At 40.5% G+C, this 12,089-nt stretch overlaps 1 non-coding gene across 1 annotated transcript; it reads right to left on the bottom strand.

Moving 5' to 3' along the window:
• Positions 1 to 3,058: 3,058 nt before the first annotated feature.
• Positions 3,059 to 3,163, bottom strand: LOC142525723 (small nucleolar RNA R71). The gene has a single exon (XR_012815173.1). It is a non-coding gene; the product is annotated as a small nucleolar RNA R71 (small nucleolar RNA).
• Positions 3,164 to 12,089: the final 8,926 nt, after the last annotated feature.

Genomic DNA, 12,089 nt, shown 5'->3' with positions numbered 1-12,089 from the left:
ATATTTTGCTCAAAAACCTCCTGCCCGTGACCCTATTGCATGCATGTGTGCAAGTGTGAGACTCCTAAGCACATGAGGACTCCTAGCCAACCTAGGACACTTCCAGCTCTTAACCACCGAGCCCACCAGACACTAACCTTCCCTGGACCATGCCCAGACCAAGCCCAGACTAGCCCAAGCCTTATAACCTACGCACAAACCTCCTGGATCAGAAACACCAACACAAGGGCCTCCTTCACATCCTCATGTTTCCTCTCGAGCCAGCAGCCAAACCAGCCGGCCCAGCCCATGCCCAAACCCTAGTGCACCCCTCTTGGGACCCTAAGGACCTAAGGACTCGACCACAGCCCCTGAAACCGGAGCTACAATAGCAGCTACAATAACCAGCCGAGAAACCCACTTTGACAAGGACTCTTGTTCCTGTTTCTTGGACCTAGCCAACCCAACCAAGCCCTGAACAAACCCTTATAGGACCCTAAAGACCTAGCCTAGCCCAGCCCAAAGCCCCCAGGCCGAGCCCCTTCTCCCCTGCACCAGCTGCCAACATGTGCAACTTCCCTTGCACTTACGGGTTGGAGTCCTAGCTTGCAAGGACTCCTTCCCGGCCCTAGTTTTCGAGTCCTAGAATGGCTAGGACTCTTCTCCTGACCCCTCACGGACCATAGCCAAGCCATAGCCCCAACCAAACCCAAGCCAAGCCAACCAAGCCCAAAAATCGTGCCCCTCAAAACTATGACAGTAAGGTAGTTACAGCTTGCATGTTTCTTGATTGTGCAACGTGTTTTGGTGATTATGGTGAGTAATTTAGGGCCTTAATTCATGTATAGACACCACTGATTCCAACCTAAGTTCATGGCAGCCCCATTCTTTATAAAAACTTTAAGAATTTGCATCAAAATGTCATGTTTCCTCAAGTGTGCATGCAATAATCCGAAAATACTGAAAAAATAAATCATGTTCTTCATGCATACAATAAATAAAACAATAATATGATGTGATGAATGAGAAAAGGAGATGTATGGCGTGCCTTTGCGTTTTATACGCTCGAAAATTCGATGACGACGAAGAACGGAGGGGACCCTTTGGCTTGTTCTCTTAGCACCTCTTCAGAAATCTCTTGATTGTTCTATGAAAGTGTGCCGTGTGTGTATGAGAGAGTGTTTTCAGAATTGCAAAGTGGGTGGCCGATTTTGTGATGCTAGGTGTAGGGTTTTTAACATATTATATACTACATAATTCAACTAATTAAGGCTTAGGCCTATTAAGCCTTCTAATTAAGCACATTAGTTTAATTATGATTTAAATAAAATATAAACAAAGTTTTTGTTTAAATAAATTTGTGAATTTATTAGCCGAGTTGCCAAAAAGCTCGTATTTTAGTTGAAAACCCAACACCGATAAAATTTACGTCCCGACGTATAAAATCACCTTAAAACCCTTTATTTTCAAAAATACTGAAAACCATCACCCAATATTGTAAATAATTAAAAAAAATTATTTAATAAAAACATTTTACATTATTCAGCCCTCGGTCCCCGTTCCTCGATCGTCACTTGAATATTCCTTAAAAATACAATTTTATGCAACAATGTAGAAAAATATATTTTAAACATGTAAATATGCACAACAAAATTAATTCATGCCATTAAAATAATTAATTAAAATACAAAGAATTTAATAATTGCATGCATGTGGTTTACGTGGACCTTTAAATTTTCGGGGTGTTACAGTGCTACTGTTTTTCACTGTGTTATTAAAGCGTAGCTAACTTTAATAATAATTTTATATGAGAGTGAGTTCGAGAGAATAGATTATTATAAGAACGAGTAGCATAGTTCGTGGATCTACAATTTGCATAGACATATGAAATTGGATACGCGCCGATAGTCATAGTCCGGTAGGGCAAAAACTAGGGGATTTCATAGATCGATATGCGATTCACTCTTGATAAATAATTAAAGACATTTAATTACTTCACTGTGTAGAATTAGTTTGGCATAGCTCGAGAGGGTCTGTTCAATTGAATAGGAAATCCGGTCGGAAGTGCAAATCACTTTCGAACGAATTAATAAATTAAAGAGGGGTAGGTGAACTGAAATTCCCAACAAATTCATTTCTCATTGAAATTTAATTAATCGGCCTAGCTTATATATTTCATTATTTAATTCTTGAAATTTATCTTTGAGTTTTTATTTAATTTTAGTAGTCATAAACAGTCATTCAAAGTTCGTTGCTAAAGATTTGATAACTAGAAATAATAATTGCAAAATACATTCTTTAGTGGAACGATACTCGTACTCTCGTACATCATACTATTACTTGACATCGTGAACTTGCATTATTTCGAGCTTGAATATTATACATTTTTATTAATGATTTTACAGTGCAAGTTTAGCTCGATCAAGTTTTTAGCGCCATTGCCGAGGACTGTTATTCACAATTTTATTTTTAGTTATTTTCTTTAGCATTGTTTTATTTTTCTTGAGCTAACACTTCATATTCTATTCCAGATATCTTTTCCAGTGCATGTCAAAGTCACTTGACGTGGAGCTTGAGCAGTTTGATCTAGAAATTGAAAGAACTTTCCGCAGAAGAAGACAACAGCAGAGACTGAAGGAACTGATGGAGAGGCATGAGCACGAGCATGAGGAGGAACACCATGAAGATAGACATGTTGAGATACCACGCCACATTCCAATGCTAGAGTATGCCCAGCCTTCTTTGGATGGTGCACCCCCCAGCATTGTGAGGCTTATTGTGCGGGCAAATCACTTCAAAATCAAGCCAGCTATAATTCAGATGATTTAGAATACAGTCTAGTTTGGAGGATCTGCAGTAGATGACCCAAACACGCACATCGCAGATTTTCTTGAAATTTGCGATACTTTTAAATTTAATGGAGTTTCTGATGATGCTTTTAGGTTGCGTTTATTTCCTTTCTTCTTACGTGACAAAGCTAAAGTATGGTTAAATTGTTTGCATGTAGGTTCGATCACCACATGGGAGGACATGGCGAAGGAATTTCTCATTAAATACTCTCTTCCATTTAAGACCATGAAGTTGCGGGCATATATCACCACATTTGCTCAATTCGAGCAATAGTCTTTAATGAGGCATGGGAGCGTTTCAAAGATCTATTACGAAGATGCCCTCAGCACGAACTGCCACTTGGGTTAGTCGTTCAAATCTTTTATTATGGCTTACTCACTCCTAATCATACTATGATAGATGCTGCTGCTTGTGGGAACCTATTGAGAAAAACTGCTGAGGAAGGATACGAGTTATTGGAGGAGATGGCTGCTAGCAGCGATCATCCTCAATCTGAAAGGAACATCCAGCGGAAAAGTGCAGGAGTTCACAAGATAACTGAATTTTCTGCTATTACTGCACAACTTGATGTCTTGAACATGAAATTGGACAGTTTGAATATGGGTGGCATAGCTATGCGTCTTCAAGAGATATTCTGTGATAAATGTGGAGGTGAACACTTTGTGAAGGACTATCACGATGACAATCCCTTCTATGTGCAAGAAAATGCACCAGTGAATCTAGTGGAAGTCTAAAACCATCCAAAGAATGATCCGTATTTGAACACATATAGTCCTGGATGGAGGCAACATCCCAATTCTCATGGGGTGGTCAAAACAGTTAGAATCGACCACAAGGAGGACAACCATATGGGAAACAACCGATGTACAGATCTGACCCTCCTAAAGAAGAAAAGTCTAATTTGGAGCAAATGATGTCTAAGTTTATCTCGTCCACTGAAACTACACTCCAAAACCAAGATGCATCGATAAAAGGGCTAGAGAATCAGATTGGACAGTTAGCAAAGATGATAGCAAGTAAAGAGCCGGGCACGTTGCCAAGTAACACAGAGACCAATCAAAAAGAGCAAGTGAAGGCCATCGAGTTGAAGAGTGAGAAAATTTTAGAGTCTAGAAAAAAGGAAAAATTCAAGTACCGGATGAATAGACTGAGACATCCAAAGGTAAGTCTTCTAACACTACACCAGCACCCACTGCACAATCAAAAATTGTTATACATCCTCCTTTCTCTACAGCATTGAAAAAAGCAAAAGTTGATGCGCAATTCCGTAAGTTTCTTGAGGTGTTTAAAAAATTGCATATCAATATTCCTTTTGCCGATACTTTGATGTAAATGCCTAGTTATGCTAAAATTTTGAAGGATATCTTAGCAAAAGATAAAATTGGAGGATCACATGGCGGTAAATCTAACTGAAAATTGCTCCGCTTTGGTGCAAAACAAAATCCCACCGAAACTTAAATACCCAGGGAGTTTTTCTATTTTTTGCACGATTGATGATGTTGTTTTTCATAAAGCTTTGTGTGATTTTGGTGCGAGTATTAATCTTATGCCTTTGTCTGTGTTTAGGAAACTTGGATTGGGAGAACCTAAGACAACAAGGATGTCTTTACAGCTAGCAGATAGATCTGTCAAGTATCCATGGGGAGTTATTGAAGATGTGCTAGTGAAAGTGGACAAATTCATTTTTCCTGCAGATTTCCTGGTGCTCGACATGAAGGAGGATATGGAGATGCCTTTGAATTTGGGGAGACCGTTCCTTGCAACTTGCAAGGCTCTAATTGATGTGCAGGAAGTAAAGTTGAGATTGAGAGTGGGAGAAGAGGAGATTACTTTTGACATTTTTAATGCACTTAAGCACAAACTGTGTAATATCCGAGAATTTTATGATTGTAATCTGAAATGATTTTTTGATAAATTGATGTGATTATAAACGGAATGGATCGGACTGAAAAAGCCGAAAAGAAGATTAGAATTATGTGCGAGGATGAGCCCTCGCGCATATGCGCGACCCAGCCGGGCGCATATGCGCGAGGTAGGCAGAGAACCTCACGCATATGCGCGACAGGACCCGCGCATATGCACGAGTATGGCAGAGAACCTCGCGCATATGCATCGGGCGTGGGCTCGCATATGCGCCGGGCGTGGTTACGCGCTGAGACATAATGTCTCGCGCATATGCGCTGAAGAGGGTCGCGCATATGCGCGAGACGTGCTGCACATGGGAAGAGCCACTTGCCGCTTAACATGCAAGATATATATATTAAGTCTTCAATTGCCTCAGAATTCAGAAGAAAACGAGGAGAGTTTCAGGAGAAAGCTTCATATTCCTTTGACGACTATTATTGTGATTTTGTACAATCCAACTGTCAGAATTTAGATTCGAGTTTAGTACTGTGATTCTCTTGACAAACGGCTTCACACGGACGTAAGTTTTATTACGTTTCAACATGGTTTGAAATTGATGTATGAAAAGAATTACGATTTGATACATATTATGTGTTCTTGTGATATTAGACATCGTATAATCGAAACCGGATTGAAGAACAGATACCGTATGAAATTGTTATGATTTTTGGAATGGATTTGATTAAGATTTGATATCAAATTTGTATTGTTATCGATTATGAGTTGTGGGAATTGATATCTATTGATTTGTATTGCTGGGTATATTGAGATGGTGCAGTTATGCTGTGAAACAGAATTAGATTAAGTTCTGATTATATCCATTATTGATTTGAGTGGTGTATTGATATTGTACTACTCGATATTGTCATGGCCAGATTGAGTAATTGACAGATTCGAATTCAAGACTTTGACAGAGCCAGAAACCGACAAAAGAAAGGTATAATAAATCAATGTTGATCTGGGATTGCAAACTCGAGTTAGATTAAACTTGAGTTTACCAAAATCACATACTTAATTGTCATTGCCTCGATATGTTGCAATGTCTGAGATTGATATGCTTATTCTATTAATTTATAGTTAAGCATATGTTATGTGAAGAGTCATGGGCGGATGTGCCTAGTTTTTGGGCTGACATGCCTAGTCTTTGGTGGAGATGCAAAGTCTTTGGCAGAGGTGCCAAGATACCGGACGTTTGGTCATATCGATGTTGCCTAGGAGAAGAGTGACTTCTATCGCGGAGATTCGATATAGAGAGGACCAAAGTCCGTAAATAAGAACGTACCGCTGCCTCGATCGGGAGAGTAGGTGGGAGATTGTTACGTTCTTATTCAGATCGGATCCCTAGATTAGGAAAGAGTCGAGTCAGAGATTATGAGTCAGAGTTTGAGTTACAGCTTTATATCGATTCATGTCTTTCAGATTATGATACATGTTATTGATATCTATTTCATGATTTTATATCTGTTTATATGATTGCATGTATACGTTGTTTATACTGGGATTATATTCTCACCGGAGTTATCCGGCTGTTGTTGTGTTTGTATGTGTGCATGACAACAGGTGGGACACGATCAGGGTCACGAAGAGGATGAGAGATTCAAGTTTAGCGTGGAGATCCGGACTTAGGAGCAGATTTAGTTTTCAGCACTTGATATAGTTGTTGAACACTAGTGGATCTGAATATCTGTTGTACCATACTTGTACTTTATGTTGATATTTATATCAGACTGATTTCATTATGTTCCGCACTTATGTATTTTAAAAAAAAATTTTAGACCCAGATTAATTAATTGATCCTAATGATGATTAAGAAGACGAATTAGGTTTGGGTCCCCACACACTGCATTCTGATAGTTGTTATAGAATTGATGCTTTTGATTCTCTTGTGTCTAACTATGTGTAGGATGCTCTTAGGGACCCTTTGGAAGCCACTCTAACAACTGAATTAAGAGAAGACGAATTGGATGCAGAGAAAGCCAAAATAGTGGCATACCACAATGCCAACCAGCCATGGAAGAGGCCAATAAGGATGGGATTAGAGGACTTGGGGGATCGAAGAGACTTGATCCCTCAGAATTCAAGCCTAGAGGAGCAACCAACTCTGGAGCTCAAGCCATTACCACTACATCTGAAATACGTCTATCTATGTGAGAATAATAACTTCTTATGATTATTTCTTCTTATTTGACAAATGTGATGGAGGACAAACTGCTAAAAATCTTTAAAGTGCACAAGAGTGCATTTGCATGGAAAGTGGCGGATATCAAAGGGATCAATCCATCAGTCTGTATGCACAAGATATTGATGGAATAAAAATACTCACCCCTTGTGCAACCTCAGAGAAGATTGAATCCAAAGATGCAAGAGGTAGTAAAAGCAGAAACTATCAAACTCCTTGATGCATGTATTATCTATCCTATATATGATAGTGCATGGGTAAGTCCTGTTCAATGTGTGCCAAAAAAGGGTGGGATTACTGTTATCACAAATGAACAAAACGAATTAATATCCACTAGGACAGTCACGGGATGTCGTGTGTGTATTGATTATAGGAAATTAAATGATAATACCCGTAAAGATCACTTTCTGCTGCCCTTCATTGATCAAATGCTTGAGAGGTTAGCAGGTCATGAGTTTTATTGTTTTTTGGATGGCTATTTAGGTTATAACAAAATCATGATTGCGCCCGAGGACCAAGAGAAAACCACTTTCACTTGTCCTTATGGCACTTTTGTTTTTAGACGGATGCCCTTTGGTTTGTGTAATGCCCCTGCCACTTTTCAGCGATGCATGACCACTATATTTTATGACATGATAGAAACTTTCCTTGAAATATTTATGGATGACTTCTCGATATTTGGCTCTTCTTTTGATGACTGTTTGCAGAATTTGAAGGTGGTGTTGATGAGATGTGAGGAGACGAACCTGTTGCTGAATTGGGAGAAGTGCCACTTCATGGTAAAAGAAGGAATTGTCCTAGGACACAAGATTTCGGAGCATGGAATAGAGGTGGATAAGGCAAATTAAAGTGGAAGTTAACAAAAACTTACCACCCCCGACATCCATAAAGGGAGTTAGAAGTTTCCTAGGTCACGCCGATTTTTATCGGCGTTTTATCAAAGATTTTTCAAAAATTGCCAAACCTCTGTCTTCTTTACTTATGAAAGATGTGCCTTTTGATTTTAATTCTAGCTGTCTGCAGGCATACAAGGATTTAAAGGAGCGCTTGGTGACGGCTCCTGTTTTGGTGGCACCAGATTGGGATCTACCCTTCGAAGTCATGTGCGATGCCAGCGATACTGCGGTTTGTGCTGTTTTTGGCCAGCGGCAAAACAAGGTATTTCATACGATATACTACGCAACTAAAACCTTAGATGAGGCTCAATTGAATAATGCAACCACTGAAAAGGAATTACTTGCAGTAGTATTCGCGCTTGATAAATTTCATTCATATCTTGTTTTGTCCAAAGTCATTGTTTACACAGATCACTCTGCACTAAAATATTTACTTGCTAAGAAAGATGCAAAGCCACGCCTACTTAGGTGGATCTTATTGTTACAAGAATTTGATCTACAAATAAAGGATAAGAAGAGTGTTGAGAATGTGGAAGCAGATCACTTGTCTAGATTGGAGTTGATTAGTACTGACTATGTAGATCATGCTATTAACGATTTGTTTCCTGATGAGCAGCTATTTGAGAATTGTACAGATTCCATGATAAGAAGGTGTGTTTTGCAGAGGAAGAGTTTGGTCAAATTCTCAACCATTGACCGTGAGGTAGGTGGTCATTTTGGACCAACAAGGACGACATCTAAGGTACTTGAATGTGGCTTTTATTGGCCAACCCTCTTTAAAGATGCTCGTTCTTATGTGCTAGCCTGTGATAAATGCCAGCGTATAGGTAACATATCTAACCGTCATGAAATGCCATTAAATAATATCATTGAGTGTGAGGCTTTTGATGTGTGGGGATAGAATTCATGGGACTGTTTCCCAGTTCGTTTACGAAAAAATATATTTTGGTTACGGTTGATTATGTGTCTAAGTGGGTAGAGGCATAAGCATATGCCACTAATGATGCTCAAGTGGTCCTGAAATTTTTAAAGAAAAATGTTTTTAATAGATTTGGAAAACCAAGAGCAATCATTAGTGATGATGACACCAATATTTGCAACAAATTATTAGAAAAACTTTTGAGCAAATACGGTGTCACGCATAAGATCTCTACCCCCTATCACCCCCAGACGAATGGTCTAGTGGAAGTGTATAACCGAGAGATCAAGCGAATTTTGGAAAAAGTGGTTGGTGTCAGTTAGAAAGATTGGTCTGTGAGGTTAGATGATGCTCTTTGGGCATATAGGACTGGTTTTAAAACACCTATAAGCACTACACCATATAGGCTACTGTTTGGTAAAGCATGTCATTTACCTGTAGAGTTAGAGCATCGGGCATACTGGGCAACAAAAGCACTAAACTTTAACTTAACTGATGCAGGTGAACGACGTCTGCTTTAACTGAATCAGTTGGAAGAATTCCGAAATCTGGCATATGATCTCGCATTATCATACAAGGAGAAGACAAAGAGGGCTCATGACAGGAGAATCATCGAAAGGGAATTCAAGGAAGGTGAAAATGTCCTACTCTACAACTCCCGGTTGCGACTATTTCCCAAAAAATTGAAGTCAAGATGGTCTGGTCCATTCGTGATTTCTAAAGTTTACCCATCGGGAGCTGTGGAACTGCAAGATGGAAAGGATGGGACATTTACGATCAATGCCTAGCGACTGAAGCACTACATGGGTTGCACAAATTGAGCCACAACTTGGAATCACCCGGTTCCAGGACAATCTGAACTGAAACTGACCGACAGTCAAGCTCTCGACTATAAATTGAGAACTACCTCTCTTCCCTACTTAATTCGATTTTACTACTTTAGTTTATTTATTAAGTTTAAATAAAATAAATAAATTTTGGGTGCAGCGCACGAGGTCCGCCCGGGCCAACACTTTGGTCCGCCCAGGCGAACCTGAAGAATTTTTTTTAATAAAATACCGTGAAGCTTTTGCCCGGGCAGGCAATTACATCCGCCCGGACGCACATCTTTTTCAAAAAAATAATTAAAAGTCGCAAGTCATCCGCCCGGGCGGGTCGCAGAAATTTTAAATGTGCAGAGTCTCCTTTTCTCTTCCCCATTCAAACCCTACCCTCTTTCCTTCGAAATTCCGCCGCCTCCTTTCTCATTCTCGCTCAAGTAACTTGTTTTGTGCCGATTTCAGGTCCAATCTTGTGTCACCACCTTCACCAAGCACAAAGGGCGTCAATTTTCCGGCTACCACTTTGTTTCCCCGCCCATCGCTGCAACTTTCCAACCGCCACTGAAGCTTCCGACCACCACTGAGTTCCGACAACGCACCTTTTAATCCAAGCTTCTCGTTCTTCACAAATAATCCACGATGCTGCCTAAGAAAGTTCGGGTAAGTCATGATGCTTCTTCGTCTTCATCGCATATTTCCCAATTATTTGTGAATGATGCCGTTAGAGAACGCTTTGAAAATGCGAAAATACATCGAGCTCCAATTCGAGAGCATGGGTTCCAACTTGTGGTCCAAATTTCTATTATTAATCAGATTACTAATCGAGGATGGACAAAATTTTGTGCCCAACCGCAAGCCGCGGTGGCACCAGTAGTGAGGGAATTTATGCTAATGCGGCTGAGCGGAGCGGTAATAATGCATATGTGAGAGGGAAGCTGTTGGATTTTAGTTCTGTGGAGATTAATAGGGTGCTTGAGACACCAGCTGTGGATGATTCGGTGTATATGGCATGGGCAGCAAACCCCGACTTAGACTTGATCATGCGCAGAATCTGCTATCCAGGGTCTCCGTTGAAGACACCTGGATCGTACACTAGTTTCGCCGAGAAATATTTGTTAGTCCCCGCTGCGATGTGGTATTCATTTTTGGCCACACAATTGATGTCAGTCGGGTACACTAGCAACGTACGGAGGGAGAGGGGAGTGCTGCTTTATGCAATAATGACCCATATGCCAATCAACGTGGGCAAAATCATTTATTCATAGATCTAGCTGAGAATTCACAATCCGAATGTGGCATTATTCTTTCCCCAGGTTATCACCGAGATGTGCGCGGGCGTCGGGGTAGTTTTTCAGAATGATGATGAGTGGTTGCCACCGACCAAGGCCCTAGATGACGCTAGCTAGCTACAGAAGACCGTTGTACGACGGAAGGCTTTTCCTCAGTTTGGCCCTATATGGGATGGCTTGAATTTCGATCCACTGCCACAATAGCCCCCACCACCGGCCCCGCGACCTCGACGTCGCCTTCTTCAGGACCGGATAAACGAATTTGCTGCATTTGCTGACCATCAGTTATAGTGGCAGGCTGTGAGTCAGACATATCAGACCACTACTGATGCCATGCTGCGTCTGTCCCTGAGCCACATTGGTATTGACCCGGCCCTTATGCCACCACCTATGCCAGCTTTCCCGCCGCCGTTTCAAGTTTCACTACATCGATGCACCAGAGCCGGAAGCTGGCGTCATTCCCCCGGAGGAGCACGAGGAGGATGATAATTGAGAGGGGTGTCACTTCTATCCCTTCTTTTATTTTTTGCATTTCGTTTCGATCATTTTATTTATTTCTGTTTCTGTTGCATGATTAGGTTCTATTGCATCCATTTTGTTATGCACTATCTGTCTCTTTTTCTATCGTCTGTTGCATTGGGGACACTGCTTGACTTTAGTATTGGGGGGTGGATGGGTGTTGTTTTGTGTGTTTTCTTTTTGGTGCTTTGTTTGTTTTATTCGTTGGCATTTAGTTTTAGTCGTTTTGCATTGGTGTGTGTGTCAGCCGATAGTGTTCGAAGTAGTACTTGTTAGCCAAGGATGATTAAGAGGTGTTGAGACATGCCCTGTCCGTCGTATACTCGCATTTCTTTAGCACATACTGTGGTAAAGACATGAAGTTTAATTTAAAACGTTGAATTCTCTTTGCACGAATGTTAGAACTAGAAGCATGCATGATCAGATGGTGGAATTTTAAAACTAAAGTCGGGAACAGAGAGATTTGAAGGTGTGAATTGAGCTTGACTATATTCTCTTGAATCGAGGTATCTATCAGCAGTGTAAAAAAAATGAGAGAAAGATGGAGATGTAAGGTGTGGGGGAGCCGAATAAAGGAATGAAATCCTATTCCTGGCTAAAGTTGGAGATGTAAGGTGTTGGGGAGCCGAATAAAGGAATTAAATCCTATTCCTGGCGAAAAATGTAGAACACATGGATTTCAATCTGAAATGAAAGGTTCTCATATAGTCCTTTTATTACTGTATTCCAATT

Source organism: Primulina tabacum, chromosome 14 (assembly GCF_025594145.1).
Source record: "Primulina tabacum isolate GXHZ01 chromosome 14, ASM2559414v2, whole genome shotgun sequence".
Classification (NCBI taxonomy): domain Eukaryota; kingdom Viridiplantae; phylum Streptophyta; class Magnoliopsida; order Lamiales; family Gesneriaceae; genus Primulina; species Primulina tabacum.
This window is presented reverse-complemented; position numbering and strand designations above follow the sequence as displayed.